Below are 6,470 nucleotides of genomic sequence, written 5' to 3'. Positions count from 1 at the left end.
TATTTCATACATTAGATTGAAGTGGGTTATGAACTCCCAATTTTACCCCAAATGTAGATTGCAGAATCACATAGGTTACACATCCACAATTTTACATAATGCCCAATTAGTAATTGTTGTATTCTGCTACCTTTCCTATCCCGTACTTTTCACCACATCAAAGCCCAAGCTGAAAAAAACATATCAGCCAATGAGGATAGTGAAGTGTGGCATTCCTGAGGACACAATATTGATTTCCCAGGATGGTGGAGAATAAAGCAATTTGGTTCCAAAGCTAAATTAGAGAGATCAGAGTCTCTTTCCAACCTTACTAAATGGCTTCTGGCTAAATCAAGGAAGTATCATGGAAAGTACTAGGTAGTGACAGTGCAGGAAGGGAGTTCAGGAGAAAGAAGGAAACAGAAGCTCTTGTATAAAGATGGGGTGAGAGAAGTTATGAGGAAATCCTTGAATTCCTTTGTAAAGATCAATTTCAGAAGGGAGTAGAGAGGGTTATAGTTTATACTCTAGCAAGGGGTGTTAGTAAAGCAAAGTGGAGAAAGGAGCATGGCTTGGAAGGGGCCTTCATTTTGTTAATATGTACAATTAATACATATTAATAAAATAATTGTATTGAGGATATTTCTAATAAAGCTGTTTTTGTACTAAAACATCTTAAAACCCAACAATAAATGAATTTTCTCTTATATTTACTTCTAATGAAATGGTAACTTTTCCTTTAAAAAACAACAGAAATTCTGACAAAGCACTCATGTGTAACTTCTCTTAGTCCTACAATTTGTGACTACAACTTTTATTTTACCAAGCCACCCCAAGCTGGAGGCCTGTTGCAGGAAGGAAGTGAGGAAATCAGAGAGTGGAAATGGGAGAAGGCAGAGACCTCAGGCAATGTAATCAGCATCAAGGTAGTTATATATGTTTTCAGAGTTGAGGTAGATGTGACTCACTAATTATAATGGGTTTCAATTGAAATATACCTTCTTGATTCCACGTTTTTAGTGGTTACTCTTGACAAAAAGATTTCACAGTGCAATCTATATATTTCAAATGGACAAAAATTAATATCACTTATAACATCTTCATGTTAATTGCTTATGAATGAGAATTTATTGCTTTTGAATGAGAATTTTTTCCCATTACTTTGAGGTCCATAGACATATCTAAAAAATGTTAATGTGGAAAACTAAGATTGTTTAAATTGAATTGTGTGGTGGAGGTGCTGTGGTTTTTATTTTTGGTTAATTTTTATAACACTGTCAGGTGGCCATTGGAGTTTCATATGTTCTTTAGATAGCATTAGGCATCACGGCTCTTACAAGGCAAATCTGATGTTGTACTGGTTCTGCCATTTTTCCAGTACTGATATGGCTCTTGGGTTCAACACTTCATTAGAACTATTAACTCCATCCATTTTGTTTTTTGTTATAAGTCTTACAAATTTGGGGGTGCTTCTGGGTATTGAGTCCCACATTCTGTTTTAAGGTGATATATCTAGTTTCCATAAATTGTTCTCAGAGGCCCAATCATCATCCCTGTCCTTTCTTGTAAATATCATGTGTTCATCAATTTCTAGACCTCAACTAACTTAACCATCTCCCATTTCTTTATGGCCAGCTTTCTTCAAGTTCTTCCCATAGTCAAAACTGCAAGAGACTTATTCTCTCCTGGAATGAAATTGCCTGGGTTCATTTTCCACTACTTTGCTGTGTGACTTCAGGTAAGAAACTTGGACCTCTCCTGGTCTCAGTTTTCCAATCTGAAAAGTGGTATGATAATAGCAACTTCATAAAGTTACTATGAAGATAAAATGCTTTGATACAATTTTGGCACAGGAAGGGGAAAGAACATTAGAAGAACAGACAAAAGCCATTATATGCAGTTTCAAATCTCCTGACTACTCAGTGTGGAAACACCTAGGAATACCTTCATTTTATACATGAGAAATCTGAAACATGAAAATAATGGATGAAGAAGTGAGGATAGAAGCACAAGACTCTTATCCATAAGAGTCAAAAATGTCTGCTGAGATTCCTTAGTTCTCCATGGGATTTCTTGCAAGTAAAATTGACAGTAAAGAGAACTCCTATTCAGTGAATCCTGCAAACCTGACTCCCAAATTAAATCATTTTAGCTTCTTCAGCAAGGTTATTTGTAAGTTCAGCTGGCTTTTTGTTTCCTGCAAGTGCATGGCAGCGAAGAATACAATGACTAACAGTATACTTTGGAATTATAGCCATGACTCATGCTAAGGTGCCTTCAATTTTACCCACCATAGCTTTTGCACCGTGGCCACAAATGACAACCGGTGAATAAGTAAAGTGATATATTAGTATTATTATAAAAATAGCTTTGACTTCAAGAACCTTTTGAATATGTCTCAAATACTCCCAGGGAGGTTCACAGAGCACACTTTGAGAACTACTGACTGAGAGGCCACTTAAAATCATGCATTTCTACTATATTCCACAAGATGGTGGTATTATAATGCACATCAGAAATTAAATGTTAAGAAAAAATTGAATGATTTAAAATATTTGGTCAGTTTCAGAAACCAGAGTGGTCAAAATGTTCCCCCTTTTTTTTTCACTTAAGAAAGTTTCCTTGGTGAACTCTTGCAACACCAGATCCATCTTTTTGTCTGAGCCAGCACAGAACTTTGTGCCTGAATACTGTTTTAGTAATAGCTGCCTTCTACATAAACCTCATGTTAATTCGGAGAGTGACATTTTGCAATCATGGAAACCAAACGGCTCTTGAAACCTTATCATTTAGTGCTTTTTCATTAAGAAAATTTTGCCTTCTTCAAAATATGCTTCTACTTCTGTTTTTGCAAACCACATACTCTGCAACTCCACACTATTTTCTTGGAGATAGGATCCTTTGGTTCTGTAGTTCTTAACCTTAATTATTTATGGGAAAGACACACTCTTTTGAAAATTAGATGAAAGCTATATACCCTCTTCCTAGAAAAAAAAACATATAATTTCATGGTGCTCAGATATACACTGAAGCTATGAGTGGGAGTAGGAAACTCTGCTTTAGAGGAGGAAACCATAGTCATGATCTGCAAAAAAAAAAAAAAAAATGTTTTTGTCAACAGCAAACTGTATATAGGTGGTTCCATAATAATATATTGCCTAATGATGCTGTAGCTCTCTTAGTTTGTGTAAGTACATTCAAAGATGCTTGCACAATGATGAAATCAGCTAATGATGTATCTCCCAGAACTATAGCCCTCTGTAAGCATTAGGCAACATATGACTATGCTGTCAAACTCCATCTATCCCCTTCAGCTTTAGGTAAAACAGCAACATATATTAGAAAAAAATGAGACTCAGAGTTTTAAATCCTCTCTCTATGCTCTTGTTGTTATTATGAACTTCATATTCTGTAAAATGGTGTTTTCATTCTCTGAAATGTTCACTCTTTTAGTCAATAAACATAAATATCACACTTCATCAGAATTTTGACGTGGCTCTTTAGAAAGAAGGACATTTCTCTTCACATTAAGAACTATGTCCTCTTTTTCATATCCTCCACTAGTGCAGAACATTTTTCCAGGCTTTATTTTTATAATCAAAAGGACGCATTTGTTTTTTAATATATATATAATTATAGTATTCAACATGATGTTTTCTCTTTATATCATGGACCAGCTACACCATCCTCAGGGTCTTTAATATTTTTTGATAAGTTCTAATGTCTGAATTTGTCCATTAAATTTGTATTCACTTAATTCTTGAAGGCTTTTCTTTCAGACTTCTCTATTAATTGAAAAATTACCATAGGAAAATGCACATCTTAAGCCAATGGTTTAAGACATGTTCTTTGGAAAAGCTGATCCTATAAAAGGGATTTAGGGGTGTGAAATGTTTTATTTTCAATTTTAATATGTATATATTTTGACTATGGAAATTTAAAATGTATATATTCATGGCTGCCAGGTATCAAATTTAACACATTGTAGTATAACACTACCTTAACTTGTGAACTTTTTAATGAATTTTGTAATATAAATTAACCATAAATTTGAATTTATAGATTTGTATTAATGACATACCATTCTCTTTTTCTATTCTTTATTGGATGAAGTTCAGAATATAATTTGGTTCGGTATTAGGATTCTTCTGAGATCTTTGCCCTAAACTGTTAGTTACACTACTCCCACACATTTTTTCCCCATCTGATTTCATCCCTCATATTTTCTCATACTTACAACACCTCTGTAACATTTCTGTTTATCTTTCTCATCATTTTCTCATATATAAATTTTGGGCTTTCTCATTTATCCTTTTATATCCTGTCTGGCAAGGACTCCATTTGCCCTTCTTCACTCAGTCTTCTCAGTAAATCGATTTCTCTCAAACCCTAGAAGTTTTTGCCTTCTTAGCAATGCTACTCTCTCAGGCTCTTTCAATGGGCCACCTGTTCTGACAGCTGGGGACAAAGTTTAACTAAGGGGAGTGTGGTGTTTTTGGAAGGAGCTGAGGAAACACACAGCTCTGGCTATGACTATAGTCAGAAGAGCTGAATCTAACCAGATACCACCAATCCAACACCATATTGCCTAAAGTTTACTAAAAAGTGAATAATAGTGTGAGGGCCTGGTGATGTATTCCACAGGAAGGAAAAATGGAGTGGCCTTAATCACTTAAATCTTTTTCTCCCCTTGGTTCAGACACTGATTCCATATATGACTTTTGGCAAATCACTTTCCTATCTGCATCTCAGTTTCCCCATCCTATGTACAGAGATAAAAGTTGGAGCAATTTGGCTTGGTGTCAAATTGGCTCTTCTACAAAGCTGTGTGATTTTGATTTCTTGCACTCTATGATGAGATGAGGAAAACAAAAATCAAGGCCCAGGGGTACTGGAATGGAAGAAAGGCCCCGAGGCTGAAAGTAGGTCAGTTCCAATAGAGGGAGAAAAACATGAGAAAGACCTTACCAGAAGATATGTGGTGAGATGGCAAATAGATGGGGGAGAATATGAGCTTGAGGATAATGATGTATTTGAACAAATTGGCACAAAAAATAAAGGTTTCTTGCTTTGAAATATTGTTTTGTCCTATACCTACAATAATTATTCAGGCCCTTGGAATATCATACTGAACCTTTTAATGCTATCTGTCTTGTCCAATTATTTCTCAGATTTGTAATTCCTTCTGCACATATCCTCCGGTATGAATTATTTAAAATGTAGCCTGGTTCATATCATATCATATGTTTTTATTAGTGATTTATATTTTTTTTTAAAAGAGAGAGTGAGAGAGGATAGAGAGAGAGAGAGAGAGAGAATTTTTAATATTTATTTATTTTTTTAGTTCTCGGCGGACACAACATCTTTGTTGGTATGTGGTGCTGAGGATCGAACCCGGGCCGCACGCATGCCAGGCGAGCGCGCTACCGCTTGAGCCACATCCCCAGCCCTATTAGTGATTTATAGTCAAAATTAATAGTGTGGTTCATTATGACATCTTTATAAGTGCACATAACATATTATGCTCCATTTCAATCTCTAGTACTTTCCTATTCCCTCCTCTCCCTCTTCCCCTGATCTACTTTCTGTATTCTACTGGTCTTCCTTCTATATTTATGCTTATTTTGTAGCAGGGATTGAACCCAGGGACACTTAATCATGAGCCATATGCCCAGCACATTTTTTTTCTTTAATTTTGAGAGAAGGTCTCACTAGGTTGCTTAGGTCCTTGCTAAGATTCTGAGGCTGGCCTTGAACTTGCAAACTTCCTGCCTCAGCCTCTTGAGCCACTGGGATTATAGATGTTCATCACTGTGCCTGACTATTTGTTGTTTGTATTGGTGCATTATAATCACACGTAAAGTGGAATTTATTGTTATATATTCATACATGAACATAGTATAGTGTGGTCAATTTCATTCATCAGTTCCTTCCCTTTCCCACCTCTCCTCTCTCCCCTTATATTTTCTTCCTCTACTCCCTTCTATTTTTATGAGACAGACTTCCTGTCCTAATTTTTTATTCCTTATTTCTCTCTAGATTCCCCATATGAGAGAAAACATTTGACCCTTGACTTTATAAGTCTGGCTTATTTCACTTAACACATCAATTCTCTTCTTTAAAAGTATCAGCCAGCTTTTACTTGGAGGACTTTCTTTGCTTACCAACACTCAGAGCAGAAAAGACAGAGGTAGGAAGAGCTGCCTCTGGCTAGTTCTGAGGATCCCCCCCCAAAAGGATGGGAACACCCAAAAGGTGATAAAAGGTGACTGGATTCCCCTGGGGGAAAAAAGAATCATCCATTGATTTCCTCTTAGAAGAAAAATACAAACTCTTTAGCCTTGCAGTCCATGTCTTTGATGATCTGTCCTCAACCAGTTTCTAAGACTTGCTCCTTACTTCCCTGTAGGTACTCAATGAACAGGACACACAGGATTTCATTTCCTTCCAATACATAATGCTTGTGCAAACCTTGGTGGAAAATCCTATCC

The 6,470-nt window shown here is 36.1% G+C and overlaps 1 pseudogene; it reads right to left on the bottom strand.

The window, feature by feature from the left end:
• Nucleotides 1–1,228: 1,228 nt before the first annotated feature.
• On the bottom strand, nt 1,229–4,562 carry LOC101978210 (ubiquitin-conjugating enzyme E2 variant 1 pseudogene; annotated as a pseudogene).
• Nucleotides 4,563–6,470: the final 1,908 nt, after the last annotated feature.

Source organism: Ictidomys tridecemlineatus, chromosome X (genome assembly GCF_052094955.1).
Source record: "Ictidomys tridecemlineatus isolate mIctTri1 chromosome X, mIctTri1.hap1, whole genome shotgun sequence".
Taxonomy (NCBI): domain Eukaryota; kingdom Metazoa; phylum Chordata; class Mammalia; order Rodentia; family Sciuridae; genus Ictidomys; species Ictidomys tridecemlineatus.
The sequence above is the reverse complement of the archived record's forward strand: the minus strand, read 5'-3'. Positions and strand labels throughout refer to the sequence as shown.